Below are 16,474 nucleotides of genomic sequence, written 5' to 3'. Positions count from 1 at the left end.
TCTCCTCCCCGGCAGCACGCATTGAGCCCTCGACGTTAACTCTTCTTCCATCCAAGGTGCATTTTCCGCTAACCCTGCATGGGTTCGGTAGCCGGCCTGCCCTCCATCGTGGTCGGCCTGAACTTTGGATGTTCCCCAGTCAAGCACAACCTCAAGTAATCTTTTAGCTGTTTTTTTGTGTTTATTCTTTAAAAAATAATATTTCTACTTCTACTGATTGGACTTTTTGATCTTATTTTCTACATAAAAATATAATCTATTTTTCTAACCCTGTGTGGAGTACTTTTGTGGTGTTTTCTTTGTGTTATTTTGTGTGTGTGTTGCACATATACTTTATGCATTGCCACTTTAGACAAACCTGACTGCTCTGTGCAAAGCTACCAGAGGTTGAACACAAGTTATCTCTAAGTGTGCATCTAGCTCACCCTGAATAGATGTGGTGGTTCCTGCTTGTATAGGGTGTCTACTCTGACAACCAGAAACACCATTTGTTACAAATTATAAATAACGCATGTTTCTATTAAATGACTTAATTGTACTCAGTTTACTTACAAGCTTGGAAGGCTACGTTTGACTTGCAGTGATCTGAATTTGTGACCATATAATTTCTACATTTGGTAATGGTGAAAATCTAATTAACTCAGCTGTCATGAGAGCAGCTCTTTACTTGTGTTTAAGGGGGTTATTACAACTTTGGAGGAGGTGTTAATCCGTCCCAAAAGTGACGGTAAAGTGACGGATATACCACCAGCCGTATTACGAGTCCATTATATCCTATGGAACTCGTAATACGGCTGGTGGTATATCCGTCACTTTACCGTCACATTTGGGACGGATTAACACCTCCTCCAAAGTTGTAATAACCCCCTAAGTCTCAATAGGAAATAAGGTTCCTGAACATCGCAGATACTGGTCAGATACACTGTTGAAAGTGATTTCTGGCAACCATTATTGGGGTGATCCTGGGTACATATTGAGATGATGTGGTTTAGTAGTTAATTAAGTACAGTTTTAGCTTTCATCATTCCATCAGGGACAGTAAGAGCCATAAGCATCTTCAAAAAAGCTTGGTATTATTATTTGGACTTTTATTAAAAAATATATCATATTGAATAATTTTAATCTTAGTAAATCCAACTGAGGTAATATTTAAATTAACGCAGATCAGGATTGAACCCTTGACATTAGATTTAGGAGCCTGAATTAGAGTTTGGCAGAGGGGGTTACTCCGTCACAGACTTGACGCCCTGTTAGGCTGTATTGTGATCCCTTAATAGCCTATGGAGATCATAATGCTGAAAATGGGATATCTGTCACATTTATGACAGAGTAACCCGACCACCAAACGCTAAATCAGGGCCTAAGTTATGAATGCAGACAATTGCACCCATGGGAGAAGAGCCATATTGATGAACACTTGAGCATACAATTGTTGTCCCAAGGCATTTTAGATTACACATGATAATTGCACGTTGGTAATTATGGAAGCGCCCCTGCCATATCTTGATGGCACTCTGGTCAAAATAAGGTAGTGACTGAAATACACATTTCTGGGTTTTCACAACTTTTGTTTTTATTTGACCCTGCACTTAATGCTCAGTTCTTAACTTCAGTTTTACCACTTCATGTAATATTAACAGTTTTAAATCTCATGTGACATCACTTCCTGAGACATTATTGGGTCAAAGGTCACATAATGATGATATCACTTACTTTGATGGATGTCATGGGGTGATAGAGCATGTGATGTGACTTCTGCTACCCTTGGTAGTTTGGTGAATTGATTGCCATTGACAGCTGTGTACTTTATGGAAAATAATAGGATGCCACCTCCGTTGGCATATCCAGATTATTTTGGCTGCCTGTAACATTTACAAACATTTTGCTGTAAAGGAACATATGTACCTTAAAGGATGTTTTCACAATTTTCTTGGAAGAAGACACCCATCCAGACAAATTCCTTGTAGTGGAAGAGGCTTTCTCAGCAGGACATGCCAATGTATTTCGAAAATGTGCTGTAAAAAGCTTGCTTAATTCCTTCCATTGTAAGGTCTGAATTTACACATTATTCAGTTTAGAATATGCACATTTTGCACTAAGTTAAAATATAAAACTCCTATTTTAGATTACACTTTGTGTCCCATTTCACCACCCACTAAGCTGTTTCTCACACATAATCAGGCATCAAATTTCAGCGTATTGAAGTATGCACTGAAGTGTTCGTCTCCATCTCCAAATGCTTTGCTTTTCAGTGAAAGAAGGCAACAGACAAATAATCAACACTAGGGCAAAATAAATGGTTTAATTTGAAGTAAGAGATTCTTATCACATTAATCAGAGATGGTTGTAAGATGAAGGTGTTGTCACATTGTTATTTCCATGCTTTGGGTACCTCTTCAACACTTCTTGCTTCCATAATATTGCCCTTGATTCTGGTCTTGACAAGGATTAGGTGGACATGGGTTGCAGGGATCCACTAAAAAGACAGAAAGTCAAGTCAATGATGAAACTAAAATTATGACATAATTTAAAAAGTTAAGTGAACTAGTATCTGCAATCTAAACATTTCTATTTGTTCTAGCCTAAAGTACATTATTAATATGTAAAATTAAACGTTCTCAGCGAACCTTCTCTGCTAAGCAAAAACAGCCAGTGAATGCAAACACGACCATGGTGAAATTCAGCAAATTGTGGGATGATGCATATACAACCATAGTAAGAAGGAGCAGATTCAATAAGCTTTTTTTTCAATCTTACAAATGGAGGATAGCAAGGAAGTGAGGGTGGAGGAAGGCCATCACTTCACTCTCTTCCCTTACATTTTCAATGTTGCTTAAATTTAGGTATATTTCCCTTTACACTCCTCTCTGTCTTCTGATGTTTTACTTGGAAAGCTTGTGTGATGGTGTGTCAGGATGAAAGACATAAACTGGCTGGAGTGGTTTCCATGTCAAAGCATCCAATCTGGCTATCACTCCTGCCTGGTGCATACCATCAGACTTTGCAAATCCCCTGTTTTTGTTTGATGATCCTTCCCTATTAGACTTGGGGCATGAGATCAATTGATGTAGTGTGCTCTATGCAATATGTGAATGTGGTGGAATAAAACTCCACAGATTGGTTTGGGTAGTCACACTATTACAATTTGGTAAGTTAAAACAATGAGTAAGCAAATAGCCTTCTCGAGCGTGATGGCAACACAATGGTGCACAATATATTGAAGGGATAAAAAATACTAGGGGACTCAGCACACTGTTGTAAAGGTGTAAGCTGTAACATCACTCAAAATCCTGCTGAGAAGGTGCAAAGCAAATGAAGAAAAGCACCAAAACTGACTCCATTTTGCCACCCTTGCTTAACTAGAGGTTAAACTTTAATTCCAAAACAAATTTCATGTCAGGGAGGGTGGGAACGGGAAGCAGAAAGAATAAAGAGATAAGTCCCATATGGGAAGGAGGATATGGGAGATACCTGACGCAATTAAAGTATGAGAAGTAAAATGCTACCTACTCTCAGATTTTCTGTAACTGTAACTATTTATCCTTCACCATCATTTTATTTATCACACAATCCTTGTTCTAAACATGACATTGTATTGTTTATATGTGCCTTAATATTGTTTATATGGAAACACTAATAAAGAATTATTATCAAGGGGAGTAGGACACCACCATAAATGGCTTTTTTAGAGCAACAAACAGGACAAGAAGAAAAGTTTAAATATTGTGATGCTGAACCTTTAAATTCCATTGAGGTTCACTTACAAGGTGCATAACTACTATTGCTTAAAAGGTATTTGCCAACTGTTTTAGAAAAATTAGCAAGGAAACTGACACTCATAATGAAGGCTTAAAGTCTATGACCCAGTGCTCCCCAAACCTTTTAGAAAGACAACAACTGTTTGCGACTCACCTAGTTTTATTTGACACAAGGCAAGCAATATTTTAATTCAACTTTGGCATTGTGTGGAAGATCAATGTAATTTATAACCAGCACAATTACCATCGAAATGGCCACTAAATGTACATAGACGTAGAGTTTTACAGATAAAACTATATTGCACACAAATTATAATGTTTGGAAATTGGTTTTCAGTGAATATTTATCATTTGTGCATCACCAAAAAGAGTGTGTTGATTTGTTTTGATCTTATTAAAATATTTTTCCATCATACTTCAGAATTACATATAAATGTGCTTCATGTTTGCTTTCATAAGAATGTCCACAATCAATTTACAGGTATTTACATTTTTGGGTATGTTACAAAAAAATGACATTCTACGGCTTTCACACTCCTTGTACCCCAGCAAGATCATCATACAAGTCACTTTACTTTTCCTTCTTTAACCATAAAGCAAGAGGAGCATTAAACACTAATTTGCGTGTTGCAAAATAGGCAGCACTTTGTCAGCAGACATAGCTTGACATTTGCTTTCTGTCTTTGAAGCACAGCAAATGTGACAAGATAAATACAGAATTTAAAGACATCTTTATTTAGTTATTGGTTGGACTTTCTCAACTCAAAAATATTGGCTCACTATACACCAGTGAGTTGCACCCAACACTTTGGGAGACACTGCTATGACTCATTACTTAAATATAGCTTACGGGCTTACATGAAGGGGGTTCAGTATATTATTTATTACATCTTGACCCTATGAAAGCCAAGAAATGTTAAGGTTGGAATGTTAACAAAAAGGTCTCTTATGATAAATGGGTGCCATTTAGAAGTTATAACTTCTTAGGACCCTGTTATCATTAATTGTTTTATCTGAAAGTAAGAACCTTTTTTTACTTGTTTCATTCAGTGATTAAGGCGTATAAATGCGGCCGCACTCCCGCGGCCCCCATTCCAACATTCCTGCTGGGCCGGCCCAGCGGGAATGAGGCCGCAACACAGAAGCCGGCTCCGAATGGAGCTGGCGGTGTTGCGGCCGTGCGACGGGTGCAGTTGCACCCGTTGCACTTTTCACTGTCTGCTACGCAGACAGTGAAAAGCTGTCCGGGGCCTTGTTAGGGGGCCCCTGGACACCCCTTACCGCCAGCCTCTTCCTGGCGGTGAAAACCGCCAGAAACAGGCTGGCAGTAAGGGGGTCATAATACCCAGGCAGCGCTGCAAGCAGCGCTGTCCTGGCGAATTATCGCCGCCGGGACAGAAATGGCGGAAAACCGCCGGCCCCGGCAGTCCGACCGCGGCTTTACCGCCACGGTCAGAATACAACAAAAAGCACCGCCAGCCTATTGGAGGTGCTTTGGTCCTTTTTTCCCTGGCGGTCTCGGACCGCCATGGTCAGAATGACCCCCTATGTCTAGATGCTGTGAATTGAAGATGTGTAGTATCTTAGTGGATGAAATGCATCTACAAATTATATTTTCTGCCCAAATCATTGTTTTATTCTGCTTACTTATGATTGTAAATCTAATTCTGCTACAGCCTTATAGCCCCGTATTGAGGGCTATATGGGTTGTTAAAGGCCCTGAACTTATGTTATAGGCCCAGCCGCAGTAGAGGGTCTATAATGAGGGAGAGTGCCTTTAACAACTTGTATAGCCTGAGGCAGAAGGGCTAAAAGGCTATTAGGACAATCCACTCACTGAGGTTATAATGTTTTAAATTAGAAAGGGAGAAGCAAGAAGACAAACATTGAAATGTTGGAGAAGAAGGCTTATACCTGCCATTTTAAGCTCAGATCTACTTCATTAGCTTCCATTGTTCTAATACACATTTGAAGTTTTGAAAACTGGCCCAAAAGAGCAATTTAAAATTTTGGGGAGTGACTATTAGGTGGTGGAATGATAACACCATGGTGGATCCTGTCCTGCCTGATTTTAAGTTCACAAGGTGAGGACAACCAGTTCTTCCACTGCTGTTTGCACACAGATTTTCCTCCTGCTATTTTTCCCACTGAAATCTGGAGGAATTTCTGTTCAAAAACAGGCCCAGGAGGAAAAGGCCGCCGTAATTCTGGGACTAGCATGTTAGTCCTCATTTTTATGCAAGCTATTCTTGCTGGGGTGGAATAACCAGTCAGAATCAGTGTTTCTGGGCATGATCAATTGGGAACCTGGTACCATATTACTTTTAGGCAGGGCGTTGTTGTTTAATACTGCTGATGTGAAATAAAAATTCTAACCTTTAAATAAATTATGCCTTTTTCCAGAATTTAGTGTTTCCTAAAAAATGTATTCTATGACAGAAGGGCATTTAGGACATTGCTGTTTGACTCAACAAAAGAGATCCGTGCAGTGGCATGGCCTTGCTGGACGACCCATTTCCTGAAATTCTCTAAGGCTGCTATGAAAACTGAATTACTGTTTGATGAGTTTTTCCTTTGAACATTTTAAATTCTACTTTCCTATTGAAATGGATCATTTAGGTTTATCCCACATACATAAAAAATGGCTTCTCTTTTTAAACCTACAGATATATTTTTTCACTCTGCCTGTTTGCAGCCTGGCTTCCTAAATAGCCAAAATGATGTTGCGAACTTTGTTTGATCTTATAATAGCTCTTGAAAAAATGAATGTTTTTATTTGTGCTAAAGAACTTTATATATATAAAAAGCCAGGAGAACACACATTTTAAAATGGTAATTAATGTTCCAAGAGGCTGGCTAGTGTGAGGAAAACAAATTTGATGTGCAGTCTAGGCAAGTCTTAATTTGTCAAGTTAGATCAAATATTCTTTATTCGTCAAATTTTGCCATAAAAGCTGCAAGTCTTTCAAACACTGGCAATAATCCACAATATGGAACATAATAAATAGATATAAGTAAAACTACTCAAATAAAAATTCAACAATTCATGGGAGAACAAATACAATGGACACTCTTAAAAATGTATTCCAATGACACGTCTTCATAACGGTTCCTAATTTTCATAGCCATGTTAAGAATATTTAGGACAGCATGGCAAAATTATAAAGTCGAAAACCTCTGCAGGAGCTTTAAACCTAAAATGTGGTTTCTTAACCTTAGGCAATGCCATATTGGACTAAGAAAGTTTGTGGATAGCCGTGGAGTAATGGGCAAAACAGAATAATGTAATGCATGCTCTGGTTAGTAATATTATTACATCTACATGGAGTTAATGTGCAGTACCATCATTTTTGGATCAGGAAAGCTACCTTGAAATGCATTTTATTTAGCTTGATCAGGGTTAAAAAGTTACCCAGATATGATTTTTCTATTCAACACAATCTAAAAAGCCAGTTTTAGATACTGACACATAACTCATAACTGTGCCCGGGTCAAGTGCACCTTCAATTCTAGACTCCCTACATCTCTCCAGGAACGCATTTTTGATAGCTGCTTTACAATTGAGGTTACATGCTTGTGGACTAGTGGTAACTTCGGCTATATCAATGCTTCTGCAGGTATTTCGCAAATAGGCTATCCATGGAATACTGTTAACGTCATCTAATGTTACACGGTCAGACAAGAACTGACTAGGGTTGCCTCAGGGTTTCCCCAGCACTTGATCAACAATAGAAGTGTGGCTAGATTTATTTGATCCTCAATATACATAACATATATATATAATTTGTCAACACAGCACGTGGTGGGAGGTTGGTGTCATCAAGAAACAACTATCTTTTTTTTTCAAATTAGATTTTTCACATTTTCAATTATTTGAGAGCAATTATTATTGACAATCGGTAAGTTTTATACTAAGCTTCCTGTTCTCAGGATCTCTTACACTACCAACGTCGCACTGTATGAATAAAATCAAGCGCTGGATTATGTAGGTCCTCGAGAGGTGAAACATGTTTCAAAGATCACATGGAGGATCGTGTCTTTGAAATTCCTGGCCCTGACCAGGGTTGGGATGTGAAAGAAGTAGTCTGCCATAAAAATAAAAGGTTGCATGATAAAGGTGACTGCATGCGGCTGTGCTTGCCGCAGGTAATGCTTATGGTAATTTCAAGAAAATCAACTGTGAAGAATGGCCCATCAGGCCATAAAACGGGCCCACAAATAGACAAAACCCGGCCCACAGACTGACCTGTCAGACTTGCCTCACAGGCCAGTCTGACCCAGCCCTATGCACTTCAAAAACAAATCCTGTTCATGCTGAATAACATTCACTTACCTGGAGCACACTTCTGTGTGTTATCCTGGCACTGTGGCACGGGTGCACATGCTGAAATGAGAGAAACGAGAGCCATAGTGAACACAAGCACTTCTGCTTTTTTCATTAAAATCTATTCTAATTGGTATGTAAAAACATAGGAGTCCATTTTAACTTTGCCAATGACACCAATCGATCATTTCGTATTGGGGTAGTCATATTTAATGGTGTTGGATAAAATTGCTCCTCCATTCTGAGTTTTCAGCTTGATAATAGGGATATCCTGCTTCGGTGCATGCACAGCCTACTTCAGCATACTTCAGAAAGAGGATGAAGACTTTCCTCTTTCTGATCAATGTTCTCAAAGCAAATGTTGCCAGTTTTTTCCTGGCAAAATGTGTGCAATGCATTTTCGGTTGTGCACTCATTCCTCGCGTCCTGTAATGCAGATTCTTGTTCAGAAACCTTTTTTTCACTCAATGGGTAAATGACAATGACTGAGAACTGCGAGGACATATTGCTGGAGCTCTCTTTTTTTCTGTGGAAACGATGTACTTCTTCTAAGGTTGGTATGCAAACTTCATTTTGACAATCTGGAATATCAATGAATCAAAACTGATAGAATACCCCACATATTTCAACAATAACGCATCTAATGTCACACTGACACTAGAATAGAGTTGTGAAATATTGTTTTTCTAGATGTTGAACTATGTCGAAGAGAAAAGGGCATTGATAAAATATACTGGAAAAGCACTTTATAGCTGTTGCATGTTAGAGCAGGGTACCCCAGAAAGGAAAGACAGAACATTTGATTCAGGAAACTTTTACAGGCCAAATGTAGTTGCAGCAAGGACGGTATTTACCAATTAAAGAAAGGGAATAATAAAAGAAACGGTATGGCCATGGAATGCAGGTTTAACTATATAAATGTGCACAGGCTATGGGCCCTAATTACACATGATTGAATCAACATGTCTAAATTTACTCATACACTTTGTGGTAAATTTACCATTCTTTCCTATTCACCATTCCTGACTGCATGCCTACATGACTCTACCCCTTAAAAGAAGGCGTGGAGCCAAATTTATTAAAGTAATGATACTGCTAGCAACTTTTCACATGTGGGGAGGGCCTCTGCCACCTTGGTGGAGGTCTCTGCCACTATGGTGGAGATCTCGCTTTGGTAAAGTATATGGAAATGTAAAAACATTTATTGACCTTTAAAAATAGTTTACATTAAATATTAATGTAAATTATGTGAATATATTTATATTAAATGTAGAGCAAAATAAAAAGATTCCACATCACTTTTAACTTAATTTTCAATTAAATATGTATTTAATGTAAATATATTAAATTACATTGTTTTTAATGATTACAACAATCTACATAAATTAAAATAGTTATATTTATTTATTATGTATCAAAAGTTAATACAAGTTATATTTAGATTTAGTGTAAATTAATGTAATTATTTTATAAAAGATACCATTATTTGTAACCTTCAAACAGTTATGAACATATTTAATAATGCAGTATTTACTTTTACTTGTTTACATTTTTAACATTACATTAAAGTTATATATATTATTAAAAAAGTCAAAATAAATTAATATGTGTTAATAATATTTACTACTGCATTTTATTTTAAGTCCCTGCCTCCATCATTTTTTGTAGGAGGCCATTGCAGTCCCTATGAATAGCCTATGTGTATTGCTAGACCTACATTTACTCTATCTTGCGGTCTTTTGAGATGTAATCACTTAAGTAGTGTAGTTGGTGACTAACAATGGGCTTACTTTTTTTGTGGGTGGGTGTTTGTATTTGCGTGCCCCTCTCTGCAACCCCTCTTATGCCTTCCTAAGCCCTCCTCTCTACTTCCTAGCTCCCTCCCGTTTTGTGGTAACTCCTCCCCATTTCCCCACCACTCTCCTTGCTTGCTGCCTCATTTCCTACTAAGTACTAAACTTACACGTGTGCGGATCTACCAATATAAAAGATAGAAAAGGTGAAGTTGGAAATTTACACCGTTAAGTTTGTGAATTACATTTTGTGGAAGGCAATTAGTACTACTATGTAAAATGAAGTTTGTGACTCAGGTCCTACATGTTCAATCCAGGTGCTGGGCCTGGGCTATGTTATACTGATGGAAATAAATGTGTTGCTTCTAGTTTAGTTAATTATAGAGCTCACCAATTTAGGGAATCTCCATCACTTATTTGAAACTTACAAGGGCATTTAAGATTTACAATATGGATTAGAGAAGATGATCACTTGCAGTTCATAGGGCTTTTTACTAAGAAGATGTACAGTCGTTTCTGAGATGGGTCAAGGGATCTAGTAACAAGTGTAAACTTACAAATGAGTAAATCTACAAATGTAAGTTTACTCTTACACTTTTGAACAACTTTATTACTTTTGGCTATTTACCATTTACTGGTGTAAAGTTACTCAAAAGAGGAGATTTATGTGTCTCCACCCCTTGAAATAAAGGGGTTGAGCCAAATTTAGGAGTATTAAATTAAGTTGCTACAGCCAAAAGGAGCAGTAGTAGGTCCAGCCTCCCACTGATGCTGCATCACTTTCCCATCAAAGATAATGGAGGAGGGACTGAAAATGGAACCTCATGAAGTAACCTTATGAAGTAATGTTAAATTTAAAAACATTATTTCACCATTATAAAAATACATATTATTTAGGGAGAAATCTGATTTTTTAGTAAACATTTATTATTTTAAAAATAAATTACATTTTATCATGAATTTCTACAATTTATTTACATAACATTTACTTTAGGTGGGCTGTTTTCCATTTCTCTTTGAAACATAGTTTTTATTTAATTTAATATAGTTACAATAATGTAATTTTTTTTTTTTTATTAGTTCATACTAACTGTTCACATGTATGTGAAGATCTCCACCACCGGAGAGCATCAAGGTTTATTAAACCTTACATAAATAGAAAAATGTTGGAATGTAAAATATTAGTGTTAAATAATTTTCCATAGTTATTTGAAAGGTAAAACATATTTTACAATGTTATGTAATTAAGCCCCTAATTTAAATTTGCAGTTCATTTCAACTTCATTATTTTAATATATTGAATTTGATTACAATTATTTTTGGGGTATAACATACAAAATAAATTCCTACCTAAAGTAAAAACATATATATATTTTAATTTCTATTAAAAGTATTAAAAGTAATGCATAAAAATAATTTAAAGTACTTGAATTATTTTATTAAAATAATGTTACATTTTATAATTTAAACAATGCCAGTAAAACATATTAGATTAAATTAAAAATGTTTTGTGTTTAGATTTGGTAAAACTAAGTTAAACTCATTTATATGGTTAACAATGTTGGAATTGTCTAATTCAATTTAACATTATTTAATTTAGGTTTTATTGTAAGTTTCTACCTCCATTATTTTCTATGGAATGGGTTTGGGGTACCAGCAGCTGGGTCTAAGATTGGTGAACATGGGGTTTAAATAAGGTAATAAGTCGATTGAATATAAATGAGAATTGAAAATATGTCAGTAATGGGTATGGTGTGCAACAAATGTAGCATATTCATGAAACGAACACTTCACTAAGAATAGGAATATGTTGAATAGGGACAAAATTGAAATACGTGCAATATACATCAAGTTAAAGAGGCTGGGGCCAATATGACAGGGATCATTATGGGACTGAGCAGATGTACTTAACAATATGTAAGAATGATGTTTGTGTATATAAGTAATGATTGTACTACTATATTTTGGATTGGTTATATTTCAGAATAACAAACTGTGTAATATAACTTTTCAGCTTTGAGAAAGCAGTTCCTGCAAAACACATGCTGACTGATGTTATATGAAGAAAAATGATTGATGACATGTTAATTTATTATACACTGAAGGCCTCATTATGAGTTTGGCAGGCAGCGGAGGCTGCTAGCCAAACTCGTTAGGTCAGAAGACCGCCAGCTCGGTCTTTCGCCCGCTGGCCCTATTACGACTTTCCCACTGACCCAGTGGGAAACTACCCACAACATTGACGCCGGCTCGTAATCGAGCCAGCAGTAATGTTGCGGTGTGTCAGGTGCGACAGCACCTGTCGTTCTTTTCAGTGCCTGTAATTTAGTGCATGGGCGGTGCAGGGGCCTCCATGGGTTCCCAGCACCCCGTCTCCTCCAGCCTTTGCATGGTGGTGGAACTGTCATGCAAAATCTGGCAGACACAGGAGTCGTAATCCCCAGGTCAGCGCTGCTTGCAGCGTTGCCCAGGCGGATTTGGATGCCTGGCGAAAAAGACGCCCGTACCGGCGGTCGGACAGTGGCACTTTCGCCATGGTCATAATGTGGCTGTCAGACCACCACATTGGCGCGGTCCAACCGCCCTCGCGAGTCTGGTGGTCTTAGGACAGCCAGACTCGTAATCACGGCCAGAATCTTGGGGATCTGAACTACAGTCACTATGTGATCAAAATATATAGGAAGCAGAAGAATGTGAATGATCAAATAATAATCTATTCATCACTCTGATTTAGAATTTAATCAAACAGGGAAATCCAATATCTGCATACTACACACTATGATGAAGGAGGAGTGTCCTGCATGTCATAATTTTATGTGTAAAACAATTTTACCCAAATTGTCGTTACTTGGCTAGAGTATACTGTTGTGATGTAAGGCTTCAAAATACACTGAAATCTTTTTAAAGAGGTACCTGTGAAATAAGGTGGCATGCTTTTAAAGAGAGTGGGGAGAATGGCGAGCAATATTTGGGCTTTTGTTATACAGGACATCATTCTATGAGATGAGCTATGCAAAATTACTAATTTCTAAGACTAATGGGCAACACGCACTTCCCTCACACCCCATTCTTCTGGTAGGTCACACCTCCTTGTGCAAGAACATTACTCTTTTCACTGCACCATTCCCTTTTCATTAGCATACCCTATGCTCACCTGATATGACTTTCTGCTATATGATTGATTCCCTTCACACTAACCCACACCTTCTTCATCTATGACTCATATTCTTGTGCTGGACCACATCGAAAAAATATAACTTCTCCTACTAGACTATTTAAGCTAGACTGCACATCCTACAAGACCACGTGTCCTTCCAGTAAATACATCACTTTCCATGACACCATATCACTTCATAAAAGGCAACACCTCCTTTATCTGGGAGACATCTCCTTTCCCAGGAGCATGCACAGCTGGAAATATACAAATAACTATATTGCCAGATCTCCCAGGCCTAAAAATAATTACACATTCACAAATACTCACACCGATATCCCCACTGTAACTAAAAGACGTAGATACTACTGCATGTTTCACCATATATAAAGATTTTCACTCACAGTCAAAGCTCACAACTTGCACACGTGAGGCAACACCATGTTTCTGTCCTGAGGTTTTACTAGTTAACACAATCCATCTTGGCTCTTGTAGTGTTGAAATCCATTTTAAAAATATGTGGGCCTACACCAAATGACAATATTTTGGAAAAATGAGAGGAAAAAAACACGGTTTGACTCATTTTGTTCACTCTTTAAATCGAGGGTTCTAACACAAATTTTGATACGTGGCAGAGATTGCGTGACACCAGATAAATCATGTAATCTCCCTTTGGCTAACATTTTTTATGTATTTGTAATATCACATATTTGTGTACTCTAAGCAAACGTGTGATACTGATATACGAAATCCCACTTGGAGTACATGATCTGTAGTTATATCCCGGCGACAAGTAACTACCACGCTCTATGGTTCATCGGCTTGACTCACTCTATGTCAATACACATACATTTATGGGGATGAAGGAAACCTTCTTAGACTCAAAAGCAGTTCACCAGTGTTTATCTACATCCTGACAGAAATAAATTGGGAAACTAGTTTTGAAGCAGGACCCTTAATAGTGTGCTAAGGGCCTCCTTCAGAGTTATGCAGAGTGGTATTTCACAGATCTACTGTGGAATTACCACAACCTTTCAATATTACACGTTTTACTGGTAGTTGAATTCACCAGGTAGCATTACCTGTATGTCTGCTTACTTTTCTACCTTCCGTGCTCAGGTGGAAAATTTCAACGCTAAAGGGCCCTGAATTCCTGGAAAAACGTGATAAAAAACTGGAAGTTCCTGACCTGTGAGGCATTCCCCATTCTAGGCCTCAAACATGTAATGTCCGTCAAAGGGGAGGTAATGCTACATGGTAATCCCCGTCCCGCTGTTATCACGTCGCTTCACTGGCTCCTAAGAGCTGTATCTTTTCCCTACAACATGAAGCCCAGGTTGAAGCATTGCTAAGAGCACGCCATCACTTACGGTCCTGACAGGGGTTTGTCTGTTGGCAGGGATCATTGCACTGCGTCTTCTGGTGGTGGTGTCCTCCGCCCTTGGCAGACATGGTTCTCTCGGGTAGTGTGGCACGGCCTGCTTGAGGAAGAAACACCGGATTCTCCGAGCTGTGTTTAGTCTGTCCAAGGGTACTGCTTATATACACCGGACAGTGACTATCCAGGTCAAGAGGCCTGCCTCACATTCGTGAGAGCGTCTGTCATTCCGCACTAACTAATAATTATATAGCTGGTGTCGCAATTATGCACCTTACACCTTGCCACCCTAAGGCTCGGGTGGTTCCTAAATAAAAACACTGAAGGCAGCCAGGAAATTAGGTCTCGTAAATTCATTATTATTTCACGCTTATCATTTGCATTATGCCATTCTCATATGTGCGTTTAATATGCACTTTAGCGCTCTTTGGAGATGCATGCCTAAAAAATAGAATTCGATTAATCGTGCCCCGTTGATAAGCTAGTTTGGACACAAAGGGAAAGAGAGAGGCATCATAAATATTTTTAAAATAGGTAAAGGGTGGAGTAGGAAACTTGTGTGTTCGTACCGTGAGGGTGGTGTGTGTAATATGTATAACGATGTAACCAGCGTGACCAGGGTGGTTGATAGTTGTCAAAAGGACCCTTAATTATCTATAAGTTCGAGTGCCCATTCTTAAAAGGTCTGCGTAAAGATCATAGCCTGTTTCCAACATGCTTATAAAATTCGTGAGCAAGGGAACAGGGGTTTGTGGAATGGAAATATTTTTCTGATCACCCAATTTAACCGCGTGTGGCGAGACGGATTAGAATTCATTCACAAGAAAAATATTTCTCTTTATTTGCTGGTCTCACGAGTCTAGTATCAGTTTGTCTTGATTAGTCTTTTTTTATTATTTTTCTCCACTTTACCTACTCTACTTATGTGGGGAACACATGGATGGAATTAGAGAGGAACACACAATATTTATGGAAGAACTACGAGATATGTAAGAGAAATTCGTAGATTCGAAAGATAAACTCCGAGAGATGTAAAAGTAATGATGTATGACTGTTACTTATTTATACTACTTATTGTTTAATTGTAATTGCATTTTCTCTTCATCTCTTATCAATTTCCTTCCAGTCTGTAAATATTTTAATAAAAACCCCAATAAAGGTTTTGATCAAAAAAGACCAAAGCTTCAGGAAGTTGAGTCGAAAGAGAAAGCCGTACTTTTCGGGTGTGTGTTGACTGAGAAAGTACTAATGCATACTGACTGGCCAGTGTTATATTATGTTAATGGAATTTCTAAAGTACATGTTCAAAAACAAGGAGCCCATCAGAAGGGGCATAGCTGTCAATAACGCAGAAGGAGAAGTAGCTAGGGGTCAACAGTTTGCAGGCCCTCTCTCCCAAATTATCCCTGACGTGATGCATAACCATGTCATATGATACTTACACATTGGACTCAACAAATAATACTAGTGTTTAGCTTGTGCTGGGGGTTTCAGGTGGATGGCACTAGCACTCCTTTTCGAGGACTAGTACTTTATTCATCATCATACTTTGACTATGAACAAGAGAGAGAAAGGGAAGACAGAAGAAGAAAGATAAAGGTTCGGGAACCGTGAAAAAGGAAGAAAGACAGGATGAAAAATAACCTGCAAGAGTGAGATAAGGAGAATAGAAGTAGTGGGTGGTGGTGGAGACGAAATAAAATCAGAACAATGTAGTGTTGGTATTTGCTAACTGGAATTAATGCAACACTGGCAACAGTTTACTGAAAAAACTTTGAACACCTTCACTTATTTGTTTTTCACAAATTAAGCACTGAAGGCTTAGAAACAGGCCACACAGACCAGGCATGAACTGGCCATAGGAGGCAAAGGAAATCCAATTGTAGAATGAAGGGCTGCTGATAGGGATTAGAGGTGGGCGAACCCGAGGTCCTGTTGGAACTTCACGCCCATAACAAGCCAAGCTTTCATGTGGCTTCTGCAGTACTCTTGACCCTGAGCTCGGGATGATCGATATTTTGAAAGGGAGATATTTTCTCCTCAAACAATCTTGGATCAGTTGCTGCT

At 38.2% G+C, this 16,474-nt stretch overlaps 1 long non-coding RNA gene across 1 annotated transcript; it reads right to left on the bottom strand.

Moving 5' to 3' along the window:
* Positions 1-2,278: 2,278 nt before the first annotated feature.
* Positions 2,279-14,566, bottom strand: LOC138300816 (uncharacterized). Its single transcript, XR_011205013.1, has 3 exons — positions 14,400-14,566; positions 8,092-8,142; positions 2,279-2,476 (listed from the first exon to the last, which is right to left on the bottom strand). It is a non-coding gene; the product is annotated as an uncharacterized lncRNA (long non-coding RNA).
* Between the last annotated feature and the right edge of the window lie 1,908 nt (positions 14,567-16,474).

Source organism: Pleurodeles waltl, chromosome 6 (genome assembly GCF_031143425.1).
Source record: "Pleurodeles waltl isolate 20211129_DDA chromosome 6, aPleWal1.hap1.20221129, whole genome shotgun sequence".
NCBI lineage: Eukaryota > Metazoa > Chordata > Amphibia > Caudata > Salamandridae > Pleurodeles > Pleurodeles waltl.
This window is presented reverse-complemented; position numbering and strand designations above follow the sequence as displayed.